This window comes from Lissotriton helveticus, chromosome 12 (genome assembly GCF_964261635.1).
Source record: "Lissotriton helveticus chromosome 12, aLisHel1.1, whole genome shotgun sequence".
Lineage (NCBI taxonomy): Eukaryota > Metazoa > Chordata > Amphibia > Caudata > Salamandridae > Lissotriton > Lissotriton helveticus.
Genome location: NC_136073.1, coordinates 121,393,550 through 121,420,604, shown reverse-complemented (window position 1 = coordinate 121,420,604; position 27,055 = coordinate 121,393,550). Strand labels below are relative to the sequence as shown.

At 45.2% G+C, this 27,055-nt stretch overlaps 1 protein-coding gene and 1 non-coding gene across 3 annotated transcripts in view; one reads left to right on the top strand and one right to left on the bottom strand.

The window, feature by feature from the left end:
- Positions 1 to 27,055, top strand: part of STAG3 (STAG3 cohesin complex component) — a 1,426,160-nt gene that overhangs the window by 401,707 nt on the left and 997,398 nt on the right. The window lies entirely within an intron of this gene.
- On the bottom strand, positions 10,677 to 10,783 carry LOC144801111 (small nucleolar RNA U6-53/MBII-28). The gene has a single exon (XR_013604987.1). It is a non-coding gene; the product is annotated as a small nucleolar RNA U6-53/MBII-28 (small nucleolar RNA).

Sequence of the window (27,055 nt, the reverse complement as noted above, 5' to 3'; positions counted from 1 at the left end):
CTGGTCATGCCCAAGTTCCTCTGGGACAGTACCTTCACAGTGGCTGAGGTCATCTCCCTCAGGAGAGTGATCCTCACTGGTAGTTTGGTAGGAGGATTATACCTTACCCTTCCCGCTCCTTCCCTTAGGAGCCAGCTAGCCATTTTCTCCAGGATCCAGTGCTCCATCGCTCCATCAGTACCTAGCTGTTTGATCTGAGCCCTGGTGACCGCAAATGCACTGGCAGAGATTCCCATTATCTTTGCATGTGTCCTGAACTCCTTCAGACCAGGCTGACTTTTCAAAATCATTGCCCAATAGGCAGTCCACACTTAGTTCTGGGGAAACCACAACTTTTTTTAAAGCCAGTTGCCCCTCCCCAGCTGAGTTTCATAACTGCCAAGGACTGATCTGTACTGACATTGCTTGCGTTGGTCACTTGGTAACTTTTACCAAGTATGATTTGCTTAGGCGGCGCAAGTTTCTCTGTCACCATTGTGACACTGACCCCTGTGTCCCTGTAAGCCATAGCTTCTTGACCATTGATCAAAGGCTGTTGTCTGTACTTGACCAAGTTACTGGGACTTACAAGTAAAGTGGAAAGGTTCATGCCACTGTTACAGACAAGGACAGCCTTAGCGGGTGTCCTGACTGGGCCAGAACCCACTTCAAAACCCAAGGTTAACCCTACTAATACCTTGAGGGCTGTACTACCACTTGAACTGGTGCAAGGGGGGCTAGTGGCCGTAGGGACTGTGGTAGTATCTTCTTTGGGGTTAGCCTTAGGCCATATAACAAGAGATGCTAATTGTTCTTTCTCCTTACGCATGTAACACCAAGGTTTCTTGCCAGGGGAAGAGGCGGATTGGGACCCACCCCCATAGGCAGGTTTTTGGGGACCTTGTAAAGACTCCCTTTTGTCTTTACCCTTCTTCCCACCCTTCTCCTGGGCTTTAGAGGAATCTTGCTTCTTCTGGTCACCACCACCATGAGCTTTTTGCTTAACCCTGGTAAGGACCCATTTATCTGCCTTCTTTCCTAATTTGTGGGGAGAGGTCAGATCAGAGTCCACCAGGTATTGGTGTAGCTGCTGATTTTGACCATTACTAAGGATGTGCTCCTTCATCAACATATTGTATAATCTCTCAGTCATGCACCTTGCTTCCATCCTTCGAGAACCTTAACAGCATTGTCTATAAAATCAACCCCGTCTTGGGTGTATGCCTTCTGTGTGTCCCTAAACTTAACCCTGTATTGCTCAGCGGTGAAACCAAACCCATCTATAAGGGCACTCTTCAAGACTGAGTAGTTGTCAGCATCTTCCACTCTGACAGAGAGAAGTTTGTCTCTACCTTGGTTAGCGAAGGAGGGCCACAGGATAGCAGCCCACCGCCCTTGGGGGACCTTCTGAACTTTACAGACCCTCTCTAAAGGAGTGATTCACTTATGGATATCCTCCCCTGCTGGTAATGAGGGACTTTTCTGCTCAGTTTCCTAGTATCAAAGGAAGTTTCTGTGACTCTAGGTACACTAGTGCTGCCACCGTGGGACTCTAGTTCCAAATTTTTCCTAGCCCTCTGGACTTCCATGGTTTTCTTATCAAGGGCCAACTGCTCTTGCGTGAGCTTAGCACTCTCAAGTTTGAGTAGGTGTTACTCCCTCTCTGAGGAGTCCTCTCTTTTGCTAGAAATGGATGTCCCTATGGATGTGTCTGAGGTATTAAAATGGACAGAGAAGGATCCAGACCCACCTGTACTGTTTGCACCCTCCCAGGAGGAATAAAGGGGCTCTTACCTCTGGGGACACCCTCTGTACCATCAGTACTGTTCCTTGGGGGATCAGACTCCTCCTTGTCAGGTTCAGAATTTGTCACTGCGGTGAACCATCTCTGACCCATCTTCTAGAGCTTCCATACCCACTTTGTCCTGCCCTTCTGACCTATCCGGATTCTGGAGTTCAGCAGCTCTAGTGTTAGGGCTTTTCCCTGTCTTCAGCTTTCTAGGGGCATACAGGTTCCTCAGTTTGTGAAACTTAAGACCATTGTATCTAGAGGGTTGTGGCCCACTGGGTTCCTCAATTAAAGACATAGTGACTAGGTGTAGTGTGGTGCACCTACCTACCCTAGTGTAAAGAAACTTCCAAAGATTAGAGAAAGGGTTGTGCTAGGCCCTTAACACCAATCTAAATGTTAAGTAGAACTTAATACTTACAGAAATATTTTGTATATGCCTAATGCTAGTGATGGTTGTTCATTTAATCCACTCCTAGATTAGCTTGTAAAACAATGCAGGCTTAAATCCCAACCACTACACACCAATATAGGAGGCTTGCTTAGTATATGGTGCATACTTATTTAAGTGAAGCACCTTGCACTAATCCAGACAACCCTAATGGTGATTTTAGTGGTTTTAGACAACCATAGGAATCTCTCTAAGTGGTAGCTGTGAAGAGCAGCCTTCAGGCTTAGACCAGAAGGAGTGTTCAGCAGCTTGTTTCACCAGATCTAATCATATAGTGTAGGTTAAACGAAAAAGAACTACAGGGTGTAGTTATAAAAATATCTATGTTCAAGGCATATGAGCTGTAGATCATTTGCTGTGCATAGATTGCCATCTAGTGTTGGGTCCGGATGTTTGCACTTTGTTTTTCTTCGAAGAAGTCTTTTCCAGTCACAAGATAGGTGGCTTCTCCTTTCGGTGATAGTGCGCATGAGCATCAACTGCATTGTCAGATTGTTTTTTTCCGCCATCTGGTTCGGATCTGAATTGTTGCTTTCCGGTTCTGTAGTTGGGGATCTCTGTGTATAGTCATAATCTTGTGTATAGTCCCGCCCATGTGCGTGGACCCCGGAGCAATCGAAATAGTCTCTTAAGTTGTTTTCTTCTGCAGTCCTGCATAGACACTTAAGAGAAAATCAAAGACAAATTATGCATCCTAAAACTACAAGGCTACATTGGCCAGAACTTCATCTCGAAGTGAAAAATGTAGCCAAATAATACTCAATTTTATACACTTTGTAAAGTCTCACACCTAGAGAAACTCCCCTTCACAAAAATCCTTTGTCATGATAGAGAGGAAGGTTTGGACAGACAAGCCCCGTAGGCTGTCATCATGTGTCTGGAAAAGGGATACTGTGCATTTAAGGAACTCTCCAGAGACCCTCGGTATCCCAGGGTGCACAGCCAAAGGCCTTTTACTTTCAGTTCTTTTTTCCGGCTCCTGCTAGCAGGACCCTGGAGCATTGAGCTCTGCCTTTTTGGGTATATCCTCAAATTTTGGAGCTATTCCAGTGTTTTGAGTGTTTCACTCGACGTCTTGGGGTCTTCCTCTTCAGTTGCTGTCTTTTTTGACCAGTTTTGCCACCTCCTTTTTGTCGAAATGCCAGCTTTATTCGACAAGTGCCCTGAGTGTGGTAGGAAGAAGGCAAAATCTGGCCCCCACAGATTTTTTGACCAGTTTTGCCACCTCCTTTTTGTCGAAATGCCACCTTTATTCGACAAGTGCCCTGAGTGTGGTAGGTAGAAGGCAAAATCTGAACCCCACAGAGTATGCATACTCTGTCTCCCTTCTACCCATGTTCCTGACTCCTGTGATATCTGTCACTCTTTCTCCGGGAGGACCCTGCGTGACAGGGAGAAGATTCGTCTCCAAGGCTTGGAGTAGAGGAGACATCAAGAACCAGGTGGGACATCTGGGCATTGAGGGACTCTGTCATTATCCTCTGCCCGTCCATCGGCTTCTGGGGGGCTCCCCAGTCAAGAAAAGGCCCAGAAAAGGCACCGGTCCTGGTCGACGTCGATGGCTTCGGCGTCGAGAGGTATGACTACCATCTGCTCCCTGTCGACCCAGGGCTCTGGATCGAAGCGACGTCTATGTTCGGCATCGAAGGGTAGGATGTCGAGACCTCAGTCGACGACTTCACCGTCATCGACACACCATAGACGTCGTGATGAGTCCCGAAGAGGCAGGCTATCACCGTCGAGGCGACACCGCCATTCGCCTTCAAGGTCGACACAAAGGTCGAGGAGAGAAAGATCGACGTCGGGAGTTTCTCGACGTAAGGAAGAACGACTTCGAGAAGAGAGACGTCAACGTCGAGGAGGGAAAAGTCTACAGCGAAGAGGAAGTCGAGGCCCAGAACGGTGTCTAGTGCCTCTGTGGTTAGCATCTCCTCGTCATCATCGGCAAGTCCCCGGTCGCGGCGGCGCCGGCGATCGCGCTCAGAGAGGTCCGCCTCCAGAGCGTCCTCCCCGAGGCCTGCTCGTAAGAAGAGGAGAGTACCTAGGTCACCGGACTCTGATTATTCCCAGGCCTACTCGCCCTCAAGGCCCAGGATGTGTATGCCTCCTCCTCTTCCGCAACTTCCTCCTCCACCACCTCCTCCTTCTCCTCCACCTCCACCACCTCCTCCTCTTCTGCCTCCATGGTTCCGGCTCAACCTCTTCCGTTTCCTCAGCCTCCTTGGCCGGTGGTTCCTGCAAGGCCCAGAAAGCCAAGGTCGAGATCCAGAGGGAGGCATCGCTCTCGCAGTGAGCGTAGATCTTCGACGAGTTCACGTCATCGTCGGCAGAGGAAATGGTCATGGTCCAGGTACACGGATCGTCCAGTGACAGGAGATATTCTCCCACTTTGTCGGACTCTTCTCTGACGAGGGTGTCACCAGTGGATGACATTGTGACGTTGCAGGATGTGCTGCTGAGGGGGGCAGCAAAGTTGGGGGATCACATTGACTGTGCCCACCCCTTCCACTTCTGTGATTTTTGAAACATTGCAGCGCAGGAACCTCTCGCCCGTTGCTATATTTGGTGCCAGGACATGAAGAACCGGCCATGGAGCTGTTTCTGACGCCAGCCTCGGTGAAGTCGGCGCCATTTAGACTTCAAAAGAAGTACAGGCCCCCAGATTCTGATCCCACGTTCTCGAGAGCAGAGCCAGTGCCGGATTCTGTCATTGTGACAGTGGCCAAGAAGCAGCATTCCACTGCCCCCTCATCTACGGTCCCACCAGACAAGGAGAGCCATCACATGGATTCGACAGGAAGAAAAGTCTGCAGTACAGCTGCCACTTCAATGAAAGCGGCTAGTGCATCAGCACTTTTGGGTCGGTATGACCGCTCCTTGTGGAAGTAGGTTTGGAGAAACCAAAGGACCAGCGAAAGTCACTCCATCCCTTCCAGAGGCGTTACTCTTCCCAGAAATAGCGGGGGCAAGGTCACCAAACTGGCCAACAGCAGCAGCAACAACAGCAATACCAGCGACAACCCTTCCAGAAACGTCAGAGGAGCAGAGGCGGACAGCAGGCCTCCTCGTCGAATACGGGCTATTGTGACGGATGCTCCTCTCCACGGCTGGGGAGCGCATTCAGATAATCTACAGATCCAAGGAACGTGGTCCCAGACTGAATCCACGTACCGCATCAACTTTCTGGAACTCAGAGCTGTTCATTTGGCGCTGAAAGCTTTTCATCCCTCCTTCCAGACCAACTCCTTGCTTGTACAGACGGACAATGTGACCACAATGTATTACCTCAACAAGCAGGGGGGCTCGAGATTGCACACACTGTCCCAAGAAGCGCAGGCGATCTGGCACTGGCTGCTAGCCAGAGGACTGACGATAACGGCTACCCATCTACCAGGTGTGCAGAATGCTCAGGCGGACGCACTCAGCAGGCTGATCCAGGAAAACCACGAGTGGGTCCTAAACGACAAGGTACTAGAAAACATCTTCGGAAGATGGGGCACTCCAGACATAGATCTGTTCGCCACCGCCGAAAACAGAAAATGCCAAGACTTCGTTTCCAGGTTTTACCAACCAGGGACTCTGGGGAATGCGCTATGGATCAGCTGGTCCAACAGCTTTCTGTACGCTTTTCCACCCATTCCCCTGATTCCGGCAGTGCTCATCAAGCTATCTCAATCCAGAGCGCGAATGATCCTCATTGCTCCGGAGTGGCCTCGACAGTGGTGGTTCACGGACCTGGTCCACCGGTCTCTCCAACCCCAACCGTGGCTTCCATGTCGGCCGGACCTAACGAAGTTCGGGGGGCAGATGGTGCACCCCAACCTCTCATCGTTGAGTTTGGCGGCATGGCTCCTGAGATAGTACAGTATGGACACTTGAACTTGCCTGACAACTGCATGATACTCAAGGAGGCTAAGACCTTCCACCAGGACTTCCTATGCCTACAAGTGGAAAAGATTCTGCATCTCGTGCATGTCCAAGAACGCTGATCCTACCTCCTTCAAGGAATATATCATCCTTCCATATCTCTTGCATTTGGCTCAATCTGGCCTTAATTTCCATTCTATTAAGGTTCACCTTGCAGCATTAAATGCGTATAGGAAATGCCCTTCACAAACATCCTTTTTCCAGATTCCTGCAATTAAAGATTTTTTTGGAGGGATTGAAGAAAGTATTTCCCCCTGTTAGACGTCCGGCGCCTTCATGGGAATTGAATGCGGTGCTGTCTCGGTTGATGAAAGAACCTTTTGAACCTATTCATAAGGCTTCTCTGCAGCATCTTTCCTGGAAGACGGCCTTCCTTGTGGCTATAACATCGGCCCGCAGGGTGAGTGAGATCCAGGCCTTGTGTTGCCAAGAGCCTTATACAGTGTTTCATGCTTCTAAGGTTGTCATGAGGACTCACCCTAAGTTCCTGCCTAAAGTGATTTCTTATTTTCATGGCAATCAGACAATAACTTTACCTATGTTTTTTCAACATCCTTCCTCTCCGGCGGAGAGATCTCTTCATTCCCTGGATGTAAGAACGGTGCTGAAGTTCTACTTAGATAAGACCAAGGACATTCGTAGGCCAGACCAATTGTTTGTCAATTATGGTTTGGTCAGGACTGGTCTTGCCACATCTAAACAGTCCATCTCTAGATGGAAAGTGTCCTGTATACAGTTATGTTACCAAAAGGCTAACAAGACCTTAGGGGGTAAGCCTAAGGCTCAATCCACCAGGGGCAAAGCAGCTACAACGACTTTGCTACGTAATGTTCCCCTTGCAGATATCTGCAGGGCTGCCACTTGGAAGTCGGTCTATACCTTTGCCAAACACTACTGCCTGGACTCTGATGCCAGAGCAGACGCTAAGGTTGGGCAGGCTTCGTTGAGAAATCTGTTTGCACAGTAGTGGTTTTTGTCTGTTTCCTCCACCGCTGGTTTGGTTTGTTGGGATGGGCTTGCCATTCTATTCACAAGATTATGACTATACACAGAGATCTCCTGCTACAGAAGGAGTAGTTTATTACCTGTAACTCCAGTTCTGTAGTAGGGGTATCTCTGTTCTAGTCATAAGCGCCCTCCCTCCTCCCCGGTGGATGAAATGATAATGTACTGAATGCTACAGGCCTAGCTTTATACACCTTCAAAAAGAACTGAAAGTAAAAGGCCTTTGGTTGTGCATTCTGGGATACCGAGGGTCTCTGGAGAGTTCCTTAAAGGCCCGATATCCCTTTTCCAGACATATAATGACAGCCTATGGATCTTGTCTGCCCAACCCTTCCTCTCTATCATGACAAAGGATTTTTGTGAAGGGGAGTTTCTCTAGGTGTGAAACTTTACAAAGTGTAACATTTAATATTATTTGGTTATCTTTTTCACTTTGAGATGAAGTTCTGGCCAATATAGCTTTGTAGTTTTAGGCTGTATTATTTGTCTGTGATTTTCTCTAAAGTGTCTATGCAGGACTGCTGAAGAAGACCTCTTAAGAGACCATTTAGATTGCTCCGGGGTCCACGCACATGGGCAATTGACAGGATTATGACTATAACAGAGATGCCCCTACTACAGAACTGGAGTTACAGGTAAGAAACTACTCCTTCTGCACCGTTGTTCGTGCCCCCTTCGGCGCCCAATCCATTACCCTCTAAGGTATTGTTTATCGATTGCATTTACCATTCTCCCCGTATCGTTTCCACTCCAAAACCTTTGATCTGAAGATTTGTGGATGGCTGTTGGGCCTACCCGCGCCGGGGTAAGTAGCAGTCGATGGAACAGACTCCATTCAAGTTCTGTCCTGGGTGTCGGGCTAACTTTCTGCGCACCGACCTGCACGAAGTGTGCAACCTTTGCCTATTCCCGGAACACGACGAGAAGGACTCCGACGCGCATCGGTCGTTTTGATCGAAGAAGACACTCCATGACAGTCAGGCTCAACGTCACAAAATGTACAAGCAAAGTGGCTCTGCACCCGATCTCCTCGGAGACTAGTCTAAACAAGAACAATCACAAGCGCAGGAAGCTGAAATGGAGGAGCAACACTTCTCCCTGTATGAAGCCGACTCTGATGCCGAAGACTTCACAATAGAACAATGGGTCGTGAGTAAAGAGACTACCCTTCCCTACCATCTCCCCCATAAAAGGCTCCGGTCCCTCCTCTGCCTTCGGGCCAAGGTGGGCACAGAGAAAAGGTTTAGAGCGCCCCTCCGAGTTCGGTGCCGAAACATAAACAGCCCTCCGTCTCGGGCTCTACTCGGCCCTATGCCAGTGCCAACCTGAAACCTTTGGCGTCGAAATCCAAACACCCTCTGGATTCGGTGCCACTGGTGCATAAGGTTAAATCTTCGGATCCAAAAACTTCAGAGCCAAAACTATAGACACCAAAACCGACGTCTAAAGAAAGTACTTCAACTAAAGAGCCTCGGACCGATATTCCACCTTCGCATCCGAAACAGAAGGAGATTGATTCATCCAGAAACTGGAGATATTTATGGCAAACTTCCTGGGAAGAGGAAAATGGGCTTACAAGAAGACTACCACATTCCTCTAAGAAGGAACAATGTGGGTACTAACCTTTCTCCACCATACATTCTACCTTCTTCACCCAATCATCCAAATTTACTCATTACACCTACACATTCTCCTCCACCACCATCACCTGACCCACAGGATACAGGGGATGGGGATATAGATGACTACACACCACAGGATACTGACCCATGGGATAATTATAATGCTGACCCTCCACCAGATAATGAACCCGACCTATATCTGTCCAGACCGTCTCCTCCTGATAATAGCATTTTATATATTGAGATCGTTAACAAAGCTGCACAATATCATGGAGTAGAGCTTCATAAAGGGACTTTAGAGGAGGATTTTCCGTTTGACACACTAAGTTCATCTCAAAGGGCTACACAGCCATTACCAATGTTAAAGAGTATGCCTTATAATACTGATGACCTCTTTAAAGACCCTGTAGAGAAAAAGTACAAATCTGCACATAATGATCCTGTATATATCAAAGGCCAGTTACCCTTGAACTCTTTGGTAGCTGCCAACGCTCGTAAAAGACCTAAGCCTCAAACAGGTGAAGCCCCTCCTCCTGATAAAGAGTCCAAATTAATTGACGCTTCGGGCACAAGGTCACAAGCATCTAATCATAGGCGCATTGCCAATGCTCAAGCACTATTGGCAAGGTATGATAGACCTCATTATGATGAGCTTGAAAAGCTCATTGAATTTCTTTCCGACTAGAGCTAGTGCCCTTATTCAAGAGGGTAAATTAATAACAAATACCTCTATCAGGTGTGCTCTAGATCGGGCAGACCCATCAGCTCGGGCAGTAAACACTAGTGTACTGCTCCGTAGACCTGCTTTGTTAAGAATTTCAGGATTCAAGCCTGAGGTACAAGCCTCTATTCTTAATCAACCCTTTGACAAAGAACACCCCTTTGGTCCAGCTACTGATACAACACTAGAGAAGATGAAAAAAGATACTCCAGTTGCTAAGTCCATGGGGGCCTTACAATCGCCTGCCAACGGAGGATTCTTTTGTCACGTTTTTTACAGGGGCAGCTCCAAAAATGTGTCTGCAGACAATCCCTCCTCCACTTATAAGGGCAACAATCAGTCGCCCACTTCAAGAGGTTATTTTAGAGGTGGATATAGAGGAAACGACGGCAAGGGAAGAGGCAGAGGTAAGTCAACACGCACTTCTCCTGCATACACCAAACAGTGACTTCCTTTCCATACCCCGACCATTCCTCTCCTGTCGAGGGACGTCTAACAATTTCTACCCATTTGGAATACGATTACATCAGACAAATGGGTTCTACGAATTATCTAATATTGCCTGGAGCTTACAAGCACTCCACCTCCAAGGTCACACCTCATGTCAAAGAGAGAACCTCTTTCTTTAGAAGGGTGAGATATTCTTCTGTTGCAAAAAGGTGCAATAGGGATACCAGGGAGCAGGAGTGTACTCCCTCTACTTTCTAATTCCCCAAAAGGACTGCTCTCTCAGGCCTATATTAGACCTCAGAGAACCAAATTATACATTCAGTCGGACCATTTTCATATGTAAACACTCAAAGTGGTTCAACTTCTTCAGCAAGGCAACTTTCGCTCCACTCTGGATTTAAAGGATGCTTACTTTCATATTACAATACACCCTGCGCACTGCCAATACCTCAGGTTTGTGGTAGCAGGTCAGCACTATCAATTCAAAGTCCTCCCATTTGGAGTAACAACCGCACCCAGGATTATCACAAAATGCTTGGCAGTAGTCGCAGCCCATCTAAGAAGACCACATATTCATGTCTTCCCATACTTAGACGACTGCCTCATAAAGGCCAGCTCGCACAACAGCTCTCTGACACACACAAAAAACTGTACAATTGCTCCACGAGCTAGGGTTCACAGTAAATCTGCCTAAATCCCATCTCCAACTATCCACGTCTCAAGCATATCTAGGAGCTACTTTAGACGCACAAAAAGCTCTGGTATACCCAACTCCAGCCAGAGTCAGGAATATACAAACCCTGGTGTCTCAGTTTCAGCCTGAACACTCTTTACCAGCTGGAGTGGTAATGCCATTACTGGGAATGGTAGTGTCTTGCATTTTTATATTCCCCTACGCAAGACCTCCGAGGAGTCCCCTGCAGGAATGCTTAGCACTTAAGTGGAACCAAACTCCTGGTCAGTTATCAGATCTAGTTTTGGTAGGCGGTCTCATCCAGCGTTCTCGGCAGTGGTGGAACACACCAAACCTTTTAAAAGGCGGCGCTTCAGCGACCTGGTTCCACAGATAGTACTGACAGCAGACGCATCACTGACAGGTTTGGGAGCGCATCTCCAAACCCACACAATTCCGGGCAGTTGAAGCTTGCCGCAGAAACCGCTTCATATAAATCATCTAGAGCTGTTAGCTAATTTTTTGGCCCTGAAAGCATTTCAAGTTTAGCTAGTACGCAAGACTGTCCTAATTCGTACAGACATGACAGCCATGTACTACATACAAAAACAGGGAGAGACACACTCTCCAGCTGTCACAGCTAGCCCAGACTATCTGGAAATGAGCCATACATCACAAAATATATCTCCTAGCAGAAGACCTTCCAGGAGTAGACAATCTAACTGCAGATTTGCTTAGTCGTCAGACACAGCAAATCCACAAATGGGAAATACATCCTCAAGTTCTCCTCCCATTCTTCCAAATGTGGGGATTCCCACACATAGACCTGTTCACCACACATCCAAACGCAAAACGCCCAAATGTCTCGTCCAGGTATCCACACCCATTGTCAAAGCCGAAGCACAAAGGATGAATTGGTCAGGGATATTTGCTTACGCTTTTCTACCTCTCCCACTCATTCCATTAGTGGCTTGGAAACTCAAACAAGCGTCCCTGACACTAATCCTAGCTTCTCCCACATGGGCACGTCGACCTTGGTTCACAACCATATTGGAACTCTCAGTAGTACCTCACCAAAAACTACGTCTCACACAGAGCCATGGAGACATAAGACCTACAGACCCCAGTCAACTCAATTTGCCGATCTGGCTCCTGAAGTCTTAGAGTTTGGCTATCTTAATCTACCACCAGATTGCATGAACATTATCAAAGAGGCTAGACGTCTAACAATAAGAGCCTTCTATGCAGCAAAGTGGAAGCGGTTTGTGATGTACAGTAATAACCACATCAACCCGCTTGAGGCTTCTGTACAGAACATATGTTAGTTGTTACATCTACAACTTTCCAATTTAATGTACACGTCCATACGCTTACATCAGGCTGCAATGGCTGCATACCTCCAGAGTAGATAACATCTGTCTCTTTTTAGAGTACCTGTTATCGAAGCCTTTATGGAGGAACTCAAGAGTCATTCCCCCGAGACGTCCACCTGCTCCAATGTAGAATCTCAACATTGTTCTCACCAGACAAAGGGGTCCACCCTTTGAGCCATTGCACAAATGTCAACTGCAATTTCCCACATGGAAAGTTGCTTTCCTCGTTGCTATATCATCACTCAGAAGAGTGGATGAGCTTCAGGTATTAACTGTAGAAGAACCCTAAAATAAAGTGGTTCTTCGGACTAATCCTAAATTCCTTCCTAAAGTCATTTCTGCTTTTCATATCAATCAATCTGTTGAGTTACCTATGTTCTTCCCTCAACCAGATTCAGTGGCAGAACGTGCCCTACACACATTAGATGTAAAGCGAGCATTGCTTTATTACATAAAAAGGACAAAACCTTTCCGTAACACAAATCAACTTTGTCCCTTTTGCTCCACCACACAAAGGCAATCCCATATCAAAATCAGGTATTGCAAGGAGGAAAGTCAAGTGCATTCAAATATGCTATGCAAGAGCAAAACAAACGTAAAGCACACTTTGCACGCAAACTGGGGGCTTCTGTGGCATTCTTAGGAAATATACCCATAGATGACATATGCAAAGCTGCAACATGGTCTGCACCTCACACATTCACAAAACACTATTGCGTAAATGTGTTAGCAAGACAACTAGCTAGAGTAGGCTAGGCAGTTTTACGTACACTATTTCAGACCACTGCAACAGATACAGGTTAACTACCACTTTGGGAGATAACTGCTATATAGTCTATGCACAGCATATGATCTACAGCTCATATGCCTCGAACGGACAATACTACTTACTCATTATGCATCTTTTCTTGGCATATAAAGCTGTAGAGTCATATGCGCCCACCCGCCTCCCCAGGTACCTATAGCTGTTGCAGTAACATCTTACTTATATACATGCATTCATAGACATCTCCTTTTACTACTCTTACTAACTCCATTATCACCCTCTGCGGGAAAAAAATCTGACAATGGAGTTGATGCCCATGCGCACTATCACCGAAAGGAGGAGTCACCTACCTCGTGACTGGAAAATACTTCTTCAAAGAAAAATAAAGTGCAAACATCCGGACCCAACACTAGATGGCGATCTATGCACAGCATATGACACTTGATTTGAATGAGAGAGACCCCTTAAACCAGGGGAATAGGGTACTTATTCAAAGTAAACTAGAGAGTTTCCCTTGGCACAATACATTCATTAAGCCCACATAATAATTTTGAACACTTTTGACATTTAAACAAGATAAACCAAACCAATACGTGTGTAAAAAACTTGTACAAATTTATTCTTATTGATAAAAACACAGAGAATCATATGTTAAGAAATATGGTAACACCATATTGCGAGTAAAAAAAAAAAAAGGGGAGAGAAAGAAAACCTTTTCCTCTGACAGTGTAAAATCAAACCCAACACAATATCACGAAAAGTATTAAACACAATATCCAACTGACAATGCACGATGAAATAAAAATTATACTACAACACAACAGAGAGACACAGTAAGACAATACAGTTTTGTCATTGAAGCTATAGCACACCGGGTATATTAATCTCGGACTGGCAATTTTGGGCACATATACTTTTTGCACTATACAAAATTGACACGGTCACTCGGTTGTGCAGTTTGTTTTGCGTCGACGCGTTTCGATGGCTTATTTCATTTTGTTGCCATCTTTTTCAAGACTGTTATGTTTGGTCTCTCTTTATCTGAGGCACTGGATGGTTGCCTTAAAATTTGGAAGGTCCTACGAATAAACATATTACTGTCAGTATCTGTTTTGCATGTTACTGATATTGCTGTACATTTAGGCATATCTAGTACAACTGAGTTCTATGCATCTAGTACAATCTTTAAAAGGTCCTATGACTAAACATATTACTGTTGGTATCTGTTTTGCATATTATTGGTTGTACTGTTCATTGGACACATCAACACATAGTGCAACTGATTTCTATGCATCTAGGGCAATAAACATCTTATTTGGACACATCGATTCCAATTCTCTTATACTGTATCAACAGTCAATATTCTTAGCTACCAACTACGACCTAATAAGGTTAAGCATAGGTCACAAATTTTCAATCATCACGGTACCTGCAATTGTCCAATATTACCATGTGTGCTTTGTCGTTAAATATCCCCCTCCCACTTATTGGGAAAGAAAAAGCTTCCATGGGTATGAATTATTGGACGGATATCCCGGGATTACCAAATAAAATTATCCGCTGCAAGACTTATTTTAGTTTTATTGGCATCTAGTCATCATTTTTAATCTACAGGGCCCCATACGATATTGTCGGTTGTTACCTTTTATTGCATACTCAGGGAGGACTTCTGATTATCCTGCACATGCATGTTATAAAGTAGGGTTATCCTGAAAAGCAATGAGAAATTTTTTACTTTGCCTATTATGCTGACACCGATTTAGTTCTTACTGCTACTGATATCAGCCTCATTTTTACCTTTATTCCTGCTGTGGAATTCCTTGTTGTTTATTTTTTTCTTTTTCGCTGGTAGAATCTTGCATCAAACGTGCAAAGGGGTTATCTGTAATAGAGTTTACTCGTTTGTTTATATCCAGCATATGACACTACAGCTCTATATGCCAAGAACAGATGCATACTGGGTAGGTAGCATTTTCATTATTATACACACTCACTAATACATTGGTATATCACCTACCCTGAGATATGAACACAAATATACACAATACTTTAATTGCTACAGGTAAGTAAGCACAAATACACAGTAGTCTTCAGGGGGGGGACCAAACCTTGTACTAAAGAATTGGAGTGCGAACTACCACCGAAGTCGGGACTTGGACCCGAAGACCCATAAGAACTGGGGACACAAGGAACCACCCTAGGTAAGTAACCAGGAACCCCACAGAGGCTGTGTGCAGAGTGGAAACATAGCTGTGCACTCAATGCAAGTCTATAGGAAAGTCGTGGTTGCAGTTGTAAAGAATGATCCTTTCCCATGGACTCTGAAGAAACCCTGTGGCAGACAGAAGGTTGGAGAGTTACCTCACCCCAGTGAAGCAGGGTGCATAGGTGTGAAGTGGTGTAGAAACCGCCGTAGACCACAATGTAGGACTTGAGGAAAGAGGTCACTGGCGAGGAAGGTGTGAGAGTCCAGTGGAATCCAATGGTGAATTCTTGACAAGAAGAATCTGCGGGCACAGAGTCTATGCAACTCGGAGGTGACCAGGAGGCACGGAAGAGCAATGACCACTTGCACACCTTAGAGAAATACATAAATAAATTGAATGCCTGTGTTAGCAGACAGGCTGGCATCACTATGAGAGTTAAAACTGGCACTGTGCCATTAATGGACTCTCCTTTCTTTTCCTGCTTTGTCCCATTAAGTCCCATTGGAGCACTGAGCTTGGCCTCTGTTCTTTCTCTTATGTGCAACCTTTTCAAACCTTTGCTCGCCATCCCTGAAGACTAGGAGTGTGATTCAGCTTTTTTTTTTAATGTCAGAATGTTTTATTTTTCTAATCAGAATGCCTTTTTGTGAAAGTGCCTTAGCTGTGGCAAGAACACTGGCCAGTCAGAACCCTGTGGCGAGCATAATAAGCCTTAAGGGAAGCCTGCTGATGTCCAAGAGAGCTGTGAAGGACAGGCCAAAAATCAGACTGCACGGCCTGCAAAAGGCTCCATGTGGCTGCTTCAGGCAAATCCGAAGTAGGAGAGAAGGTGCTCCTTCTCCCAAATCTACCTAACCACTATTTAAAGATATCTTGCTAGGTAGCTATTGAGAGCGACACCATCCAAGTAAGAAGAACTGTTATCGAAAGACGTTGAAGGCCACAATGTTGCTAATCACATTTAAGCCACCAGGAGTTGGAATGCTGTCAAAATGCCACATACATTTTTAAAACTCCTGATGAAATAACAGATACATAAAAAGCTAGTTGGAGTCCATAAAAACTGCAATTATGACTGAGCAAGTCTTGCTTGTCTGAAACTCAATGGCCGCAAGAGCGGTGTAATAAATTAGTGTCTAAGCGTATTAAATATTGGATATATAAAAATGTTATGCAACATGTCGCAGGCGTAAGTGTTGTCACACTCACACAAAGGGGGACTCGATTCCTTAAACCAGCAGCCGCGTGGGTGCAGCAGCTGACGGACCATGACCAGTCTAAAATAGGTTAAAAAAAAAAGTTGTTGAAAGCTGAACATTACAACGGTAATATAGGGTTCCATCCTACTTACCATCTTCACCAGCAAGTGCTGTCTGAGAGAGAGAGTTCTTGCAAAGAGCAGATTCTCTCGTTAGGGATCTACATTGGTAGTCCTAATCACTGAATAGTCCCGCCCATGTGCGGGGATTACTGAGCACTTTTCCACAATATAGCTTCTAAAATGTGCATGTTTGCCTTTCTTCGGGAAGGGCTGCAGAGTCACTTAAGAGGGAAAAATATTATGCAGCCTATAGGAGCAGGCTTTAATGGCCCAAGTCTTCATCTTGTACTTAAAAAGAGGGCCAGATTTATATATGTATAGAACTTCATGATGTTTTTATAAAACAGCATAAATATCTTTCACAAACCCTTTTTAAAGATGAAGGGAAAAGGGACAGTGGAGTCCTATAGGCTGCATTATATATGTATAGAACTTCATGATGTTTTTGTAAAACAGCATAAATATCTTTCACAAACCCTTTTTAAAGATGAAGGGAAACGGGACAGTGGAGTCCTATAGGCTGTCATTATGAGTTAAAAAATAGCAACCATGCCTTTAAGAGCCCAGAGACACCAGTGTCCCATCATGCTCAGCAGAAGGCATTTGCTTCCGTTATTTTCTCCGGCTCCTGCTGACCAGATCCTGAAGCATTGAACTCAGCCCTTTTAGGCTCTTTCTCATGAAAACGCCTTTATTCAACTTTCTCATCTCCCCCTGCCTTTTTCTGACCAAAAACTAAGGTATTTTACCAAATAAAATGCCTTCTTTATTTGACAAGTGCCCTGCCTGTGGAAGGAATAAGGCCAAGTCAGACCCTCACGAGGTCTGCATTATCTGCTTTCCACCATGTCATGTTCCTGACTCATCACTGCAGGACCTTTTCATGATGTACATTAGGAGAAAGAGTTGATTAGCCTCAAAGGGACTGAGGATAGACTAGGCAAGCACAAGCTGAAAGTGGGACCTTAGAGCGAGGGAAAGGTCAGTCTTCCACCAGCTCTACCATCTACCTCCGAAGGATATAACTGGTCCAAAAAGAGGATTATAGCTCAAACTGCATTGGTCCCAGTCTACGTCGAGATATTCGATATTGAGGCAACGTATGGCTCCTACCTGTTCACCGTCAAGGGCTAGATCGATGTCTGATGTCGACAAAACAGTGGTCATCAAAGACCCATACACAGTCAAAGCACAGACCGTGATCATCGTTGAGTGTTTTAATGTCCGCAAGGAGTGGATTGCCATTGATGGACCGATTGAGGTAGACATCAAGGAGTACATAGACGTCGAGGCGTCGACATAGGATGTTGACTACTAGGAGACATCAGGAGACAGGGAAGAAGATTAGACTCATTTACTCAACTCCAGAGTCTCCATATTATCGAGAATTAATTCTTATCCCATTGTACTAGCATCTTCATTGTTTCCACCTCAGCCACCACCACCTCCTCTTCCGGAGCCACCAGTTCCACAACCTCCGAACCTCCGGTACCATGTCCTAGATCACTCTTCTGAACACACCACCGCTCTCAACATCATTGACCTCGCTCTCACCATTTGAGATCTAGATCTTAAACAAGATCTTGTCATAAATCTAGAGATACTACCTCCACCTTGACAACAAGTTATTCTTCGACCGTATCTGACTCTCCACCTCCTTGTATCTTTCCGGTGGATGATAAATAGATTCCAGGAGTTCCTGGTACATGGAGCTGCCAAGCTTAATATTCAGAAGTCGGTTCCATCACCTTTCCACATCTATAATATTTGAGACATTTCACCAGCGGACAGCCTCAAGACCTCTACTGCCGCCTGTCCCATGCCTCCTAGAACCAGCCATGGACCTGTTTTTGACACCAGCCTCAGTGAAGCCAGCTCCATCGAGGTACAAAAGAAGTACCGGCCACCAGAACAAGAGCTGCTATTCTGCTGTGATCCAAATCCAGACTCTGTGATTATCTTACTGACCAAAAAGCATCACATCACTTTTCCATCATCAGTTCTTCCCAATAAGGAGAGCAAAAAACACGATTCTGCAGGCTGCAAAGTCTGCAGCACTGCTGCAACAACAATGAAAGCAGCCAGCGCAACTTCTCCCCTGGTCAGATATGACATAGCTCTCTGGGACTCCAAGCACACAATACCTCTTTCCTACCCTTTATTACTTTCTGTGTGACCTGAACAGGTTCTACTATGCCAATAAGCCCACCAATATTATGCAACACCACCAAGGTCAAGACAAGCAATGTGTTGTTCTATATTTTATTGCATTATTAACATGTTTTCTTTGTACCGAAAAAATCTTTTTTCCAATTTACATTACATTATTTTTGTCTTTTTGTATACATTTTAAATAGGGAAAATATAAAAATACATACATATATACAATACTGTGATAATCTCTTCAAACAGTTGCACCAAAGTTTGTGGCTCTCTCAAGCCTTATTACTTTAGGTATCAATATTCTTAAACCCACAGCAACCTACAGTTCATTCATTCTCACCTCACACTCATTCTGTCTACAGTCATACTATCAATGCATATCACTAGAGATTCAACCCTCTGAGGGATGCCACATTGTATTTGAGAAATCAGTATTTGTAGATGCCTACAGACACAGATTCTGATGGAGTTGTCTCTCATTTCTCACTTCTCAGTGCGTTTCAGTGGCTACCCCACCTTCCTCAGGACCAAGATGTAATGAAAGTATCTCAAACTCATAAAGGCTGTCTGCGGGATAATAAAAACATGAGATTTATATGATTGGCGGGTATCGGCAAGCATTAATCTTTCATTGAATTATTTATAGTGATCAACTCGTGGGGCCAAGATAGCTCTTTCCTACCGCAATTTGTGATTAGAAACAGAAAATGTGGATGTGTAGTCAACATTAAGCAGTGCCCGTGAGAGTGGTAAAGGATAGAACTTATTAGGAAGAAGAACCGGCACCCTTGCATGCAAATTCTTGCGACAATATAGTACAGTGGTTTGAAGCAAATGAACGAGAGACAAAAGTTCCACAACCCGGAAATGGAAAGATAAAGAAACACTTGAGATCAGGCAATTGCGACTCTAATGTACCTGCGACAATAAAGCCTGTTTCTTGAAGAAACCGTCTTTTAGCATGAGTTCCAACAAACCCCGGAAAGCTGGCAATCAATCCTATATGTAAAGAATATTAAGGGATAGCTGAGTGTGAGAGCTATGTCAAAATTATCGTCTATTTACACATAAGTAAAACAAAACTGGCTTACTCTGTTTATCGCAGGTAGTTGGACTGTAGTTCAATCCTTATTTTTTGACACGTCTCCTATCTCGCCCATGATTTACAGCATTTTCGAATCTGGCATTTCAATTATCAATTGTAGTGTGTTATTTAAAATTGTTGCTTCCCAACTGGAAACGAGAAAAGAGATGAAATGGAGAGACCTCCCCGTCCTATTTAATAGGAGCAGTGGTTTCGATTGCACATTTTGTTAGGATAACTGAATACTAGATCTAAAAAGGGTGAACCTCGTCACTATTCATTCATTACTGTTCGTTAAAGGGCGGGTCAGGTCCCACAACGAATCCGGCATTTCCATGTGTAAAAAAGCACCCCCTTGCCCCATGCCCATGTGATAGTTACAAAACAGAGCACTCTGCACTTCCTCCTCATTTGTGATTTGTATTTGCACCTCCGTATTGCCTTCCTTAAACCCTTGTTTAAAAAAACATTGCACTTTAACTATGAATGCTGCTATGAGTCTTTTTACGCTGCGAGAGCCAGATATCTGTTTTTTTACTGCGACTTATATCCTACGGTCAATTGCTGCTAGGAAAAGTATGCTGTTTTAAATTGATTTTATAGTCCTGATTGATTACTGTTAGTTAATTGAAATTAAATGCATATGTTTCTCTTTTTAAAACTATTTTTTCATGTGCTTTTATGACTGTTTTACAATAATTGAATAAAGCTTATTGAATTGAATTGAATCCGACAGCTGTTACGAAGTCAATAGGTCCAGGGGAGCAGCTATGTCGAATATTTATTTTTTATAAGTATCTACATTGCTTTTGAAATTAAACTCTTGCTGGCTACGGATTTAAATCACTATGGGCGTGCACAATGTCTCTACTCGGCGCCCAACAGAGTGCACCTAAGTTACTACACTACTTTGATTGAGGCGGACGGGTACAACAAAATTGAAGCTCCCGTTACACCCCCATTGTCCAAAACTAGAGCTACATGGGTGTGCAAGATGTCTCTATTTAGCGCCCAACAGAATGCACCTAAGTAACTAAACTGCTTTGATCAAAACAGACGTTTACGTCAAAGTAGAAGCTCCCGTTACACTCCATTAATTATAAAATGGGGAGCGAATATTTCAAACTAAACCTAAGTCTTTGAGCTCCTTACCTCTATAATGATATCCTGGGGCAAGTATACCGGGCATCTGTGCGGGCCGGCAGTAGTGCAAGGAAGGAACCAAGGCGCGATTTTTAATCTTTTGACTGCCACAATCTTATCGCGGAAGTCTCGTGATGGGACGCTCTTCTTTGAAGACTCGCGATCTTAGTAAAGTCTTCTCTATCCAGTGTTTGCATGGTCGCCATATTGGATTGGAGTACCATGCATACATAAAGCGCGTCTATTTACTAATGCATTATTCCGCATAATGAGCAAGAGACAAAAGACCTCTAATCATAAAAATAAATCGGCCAGAGATAATTGATACAAATAAAACCAATAATGCTCGAAATGATGTCGCCATCTCCTACCCAGTCATGGTCCTATATTATCAACTATTGTAATTTTGTTCTATATTGCCAAGACCATTGTGAATATAGTGTTCCGCCTAAAGGCAATCTATAAAATAAAATTGGTCCAATATCGGACGCAAATGTTTGAGCTTGCACCGTCTGCTGGCAAGTAGTGCCCGCCATAGGCATAGGTTTATAGGCTTAGGGCTTCAAGATATCTTAGTACCCAGCTCATATTCCTTGCTCCTATATGATCTTATTCAAAACTGGGTCGAATTACAAGCAAGTTAGATATTTATTGTCCATAAATGGTCTAGTAGTTACACAAACTAGGAGTTACATAGGGGTGCTATCAGTGTATTGCTGTTCTGAGTGGAGATAATAAAATATTACACTATGATAAAACAGTTCTTCTATAATGTGCTGTCTCACAGGCTCCAAGGACCCATTTTTAGAAGGGCATTCATTCTTAGAAGAACATTCATGTAACTATCCATATGATTTCATTCAGACCTCTCCACACTGTATCACAGTGAAAAATCCAAAAGGTGTCCCTTTCCTTCCTCACTTTCTCAGTGTCATGTCCTTGTTTGATGATAATTTTCTCCAGAATGAGCCATTTGAGCTCACTCATTATGGTTATTGTCAATGTAGTGTCTTACCATCTGGACTTGCGTCTTACTAGTCCTAATGGCTGACTTGTGTTCTAACAAACTTATACAGAAATCTCTCCCTGTCTCTCGTATGTATCTAGTCCACAGAGCAGAAAATCAGATACATTATGTTACTACTCCTGCAGTTAGTGTGGCTTTTTAGTTTTCCTGACTTGGTACCATAGGACCACGTTTGAGTGGTGATTGCTGTTGGACAGGCATGGCAATTCCCACACCTAGGATTTCCTATAATCGGGGGGGGGGGGGGGGGGGGAGTCCATCAATTGTTTTCTGCTCCCACATCTTTTTCGGTTTAGATTTGCTATGTACTAACTTGTCTCTCAAGTTGGGGTTCTTTCTGTATGCGACAATCTGTTTCATGAGTGCCATATTTTCTTCATCGATGTTGAGAATCTTCCAGTTTCTTTGTAGAATTTGTTGGATTTTGGTATTGAGACAGGATTGATTAACTGCACAGACTAATCATCTGTAATATTTGAGACATTTCACCAGCAGACAACCTCAAGACCTCTACTGCTGCCTCTCCCTGGCCTCCTAGAACCAACCATGGAACTGTTTTTGACACCAGCACCAGTGAAGCCAACTCCGTCGAGGGAAAAAAGAAGTACCGGCCCCCAGAACAAGAGCTGCGATTCTTCCGCTCTGATCCAAATCCAGACTCTGTGAATCTTACCGGCCAAAAAGCATCACACCACTTCTCCATCATCAGTTCTTCCTGATAAGGAGAGCAAAAAACATGATTCTGCAGGCTGAAAAGTCTGCAGCACTGCTGCAACAACAATGAAAACAGCCAGTGCAACTTCTCCCCTGGTCAGATATGACCAAGATCTCTGGGACTCCATCCAGCATTTCGCAGAGCATGTTCCCAGGGACAAACGGGAAGACTTCTTGGATATAGTTAATGAGGGCTCAAATGATCAGTGAAGCAGTAGACTATTTCGTTTTAGCAACACACAGATACTGCCAAGGAGTGGCTTTAAGGAGACCTGCTTGGCTCCATTTAACATCTCTCAAACTGGAGTCTCAACAAAGGATCTAAAACCTGCCATTCCCAGGTTCCGCTCTCTTCCAAAGCCACGCTTATGATGAGATTGCGTGCATGAATATTGAGATAAAAACATTTAAAGCCGTGGGTCTATAAGACCAAAAGAATAGTAAAAATTCTTCATACCCTACCAACTCCATTTTTACCCTCAGAGGGTTCAAACCCCTCCATGGCAGCAAGGTCGACGACAGCAACAACACCAGCGACCTTTCCAACAACAACAAAGGCAGGCAAGAGAATAATCCCAACAGCCTGCTCAAGGGGGTAAACGGGCAACAGGTTCCAAACCATGAGTCCTCCCTTCCCTCTTTCATAACCCATTTCGGTAGTGGGAAGCATGTGGCAGAGAATTACACAAGACTGCTGGGTTGTGAATATTGTGCAAAATGTGTATCGTTTCTGAGTCAAAAGTTCCCCCACCCTCCATACCTCAGAATCTGCCCAATTTCCATTTTCTATTGCTGTGGTCAGAAGTCGACAATGTCTAACAAAAGAAGGTCATGGAAACTATTACCCACAGACACATTGTCTAACAGAGGAAGGTGGTGGAAACTATTACCCACAGACAATGAGGAACTGGCATGTTCGAGGCATGTGGGCTGCTGAATTCATATCTTAACATAGATCGGTGCCTAGTGTTGGGTCCGGATGTTTGCACCTTGTTGTCTTGGAAGAGTCTTCGAAGTATCACGAGATAGGTGACTCCTCCCCTGGAGTACAGTGTGCATGGGCATCTTCTCCATCTTCAGATTGTTTTTCTCCGCCATTGGGTTCGGATGCACTTCGACAATCCAAATTCGGGACCAAAGTTTTCCAAATTTCTAAGGCCAAAAACCTTATACTTGCGACGGTGTTGTTTCCGCTTGGTATCCCTCGACTCGACAACCCTTTCCATCTATCTCTGGTAGTCGGCGCGGGCCGTTGGGCCTTTTCGACGCCATGTGGGCATCCTGCCGATGGAAAGGACCCCATTTAAAAGATGCCCACAATGTCGATCCAAGTTTCCACATAGCGATAAGCATACAGTATGCAACAGGTGCCTATCGCCGGAGCACAACGAAGAAAACTGTTCAGCTTGTGCTCAGTTCCGGCCGAAGAAGACTATCCGGAACCGAAGGGCTGCTCGACAAGAGATGCAGCGACAGGCACCAGAACCGGATAACATTTTCGACGACTAACATGAACTCCCGGAGGCAGCGTACTCCGAACTAGAACTAGTCACAGTAGAAGACCAGTCGGACTCCGATGAAGAGATCCCACCGGGGCAAACAATGAGTACCAAGGCCCCTACCCTGCCTCCACCTCCAGGCAAGGCTCCGGTCAAAGCATCGCCTAAAAGCCTTAGCCGTGACCGAAACACCGCTTCAGAAGCCCCTCCTTCTGGCTCGGCTCCAAAGACCATACAAAAGCCTTCCGATACCCCGGGACCGAACAAAACACTTCCCAAGAAGGCTGTCGACTCAAAAACGGCCACAGAGCCGAGAACGGGCGCCGAAATCAAAAAAGTAGTTACCTGAAAAAGGCCGTCCAACTAAAGGTCGTCGACCCGAAAAAGGCCGTTGTCCCAAAGAAGGTCGTCGATCCAAAGATCACTGTCAATCCAAAGAAGACAGTCGACCCAAAAAAGGTCATCGACCCGAAAAAGGGAATCGACCCAAAGAAAGCAGTCGACTCGAAGACTGCCGCCGAGCCGAAGAAGGCCGTCGAACCGTAAAAGGCAGTTGAACCGGAAAAAGTTGAGCCGAAAAAACACATTGAGCCGAAAAAGGCAGTCGAGCCGAAAAAGACTGTCGAACCGAAGAAGGTCGTCGAGTCAAACAAGGCCGTAGAGCCGAAAAGAGCCGTCGAGCTGACCAAGGACGTTGTGCCGAAAAAAGCTCCACAGAAACAAGCAAGCAACCGATCCAAAAACATCGGTAACAATGCCACAGACGGTGGAAGAAGAACTTTTCCATCCTGATCCAGTGAGCCCAGACCAAAATAGACTGTATATAGAACCAGATACAGGACATATATCCGTTTACAATAAGAACAAGAGAAGACTGGACACTGAAGCACCTACTCCTGTTCCTCCTAAGAAAAAGGACTTTGGGACATCCCCTTCTAGACCTTTTACACCTCCTCCTTTCACTCCTAACATACCTTATGTTCCATATTCTCCTACACCTCCACAATATGATGACGTAGAAGACATGGGTGAAGATCCTCAACAGGACTTTATAGACTCTGATGATCAAGGGAACCAGGATGACACATGGGACGATCAGAATGACCCTGATGACCCATATGATACACAACCCATACTTCGCCATACCCCACAAAGCTGTCTCCTACTGACGACACTGTCGCTTTTAACCAGTTAGTAGACAGATCAGCTCAGTATCATGGCGTAAACATGCACACTGACCCTATAGAGGAGGATTCCCTATTTAACACCTTCCCAACATCAGAGAAGAGTGTATGTATACTCCCTATGCTGAAGGGAGTATTGAAGCACACACCAGACATCTTTAAAGACCCAGCCAGGGCGCGTGTCCTCAATCCAAGAATTGAAAAGAAATACAAACCAGCCCCTACAAACCCCTCTTATATCAAGTCTCAGCTACCACTAGACTCCCTAGTTGTATCTAATGCTAGATCTACTGACCTCCTTCCTTGACGGAAGGGAACAAAGAGTCAAACTGGGGGAGTTCCTATCTCCATCCCGACCGGTGCCGTGTGGGGTCCCGCAAGGGTCGGCTCTTAGTCCGACCCTATTTAACATCTACGTGACCCCACTAGCCAGACTAATTAGAACTTTCGGGATGGAGGTAGTTTCTTATGCAGATGACACCCAAATCCTCGTCTCTTTCCCATTCAGATGTACCAAACTGCCTCCAACTTTAGATCTTGCATGGAGGCGGTTGGTCAGTGGATGATCCAGAATTCACTCAAACTGAATGGGGAGAAGACTGAGGTGATGGTGTTTGAAGGGAAAGAGAACATCTGGTCAGCCAGCTGGTGGCCTGACTCGCTAGGAGAGTGCCCTTCCCCCACAACATCTGCTAAGAATCTTGGGGTGATGATAGACCCTGCCCTGGATATGGGCAGACAGGTTAGTAGAACCATCTCCACCTGTTGGGGCTTAATCCACACCCTGCGAAGAATCAGGAAATATCTCTCTCAGCAATCCAGAAAGCAAATAGCTGTCGCACTTATCGGCTCACGACTGGACTACTGTAATGCGCTATGCGCTGTACGCGGGGCTAAACAGGAGCCTGCTGCAGCGCTTGCAGGTAGTCCAGAATGCCGCAGCCAGATTTGTTCTGGATGTTCCCAGACTCTCCTCGGCCACGTTGGCCAGGAAAGCGCTGCATTGGCTACCGGTAGAGCACCGAGTACAGTTTAAAGTCCTATGCATGACCTATAGAGCCATTGCAAAGAACAGCGACACAGGAGTTGGTTCCATCATCTCCCACTACACTCATGGAAGGGACTTGCGCTCCTCCAGGAAACTGCTCCTGACAGTTCCCCGCATACGAAGAGCCAAGTGGGGTGGCAGGGCCTTCTCCACCCTGGCCCCTAAATGGTGGAATGATCTCTCTCTGGATCTCAGGTCCCTACCCTCCCTACAGAAATTCCGAAGTGCCCTTAAAACTCGCCTCTTCCTGCAAGCCTATGTGTAAGGATGCATGTTTCCATTTTTAGATGTTATTGTTAGGCGCCTTGATACCTGCGGGTTATTGTTTTGCGCATTATACATTTTTTATCAATCAATCAATACTAGGAAAAGGGCACATTTGCAAACAGGTGATGCCCCCCTCCTGACAAGGAGTCAAACATTTTAGAAGCCTCAGGGAAAAGAGTGGCCTCTCAGGCAGCAAATACCTGGAGAATTGCCAATACACAAGCTCTCCTAGCACGCTATGACAGAGCACAGTATGATAAACTGCAGAGATTATTAATACACCTACCAGAACCCTATAAGGCAAAAGCAAATGACCTGATACAGGAAGGGAAATTAATCACTAACGCATCCATAAAATGCGCCCTTGATGCAGCTGATACAGCCGCTAGGTCTGTGAACTCTAGTGTGTTGCTACGCCTGCATGCCTGGCTCTGCATCTCTGGTTTTAAAAATGAAGTCCAATCTACAATACTCAATCAACCTATTAACCAAGATTTCTTGTTTGGCCCTGCAGTTGATAACATCTTAGAAAAGATGAAAAAAGATACTGACACCGCTAAGTCCATGGGTGCACATCAATATCAACAATCTAGGAGCTCCTTTCGTCGCTCCTCTTTTCGAGGCTCAGGCAGAGGCAACACA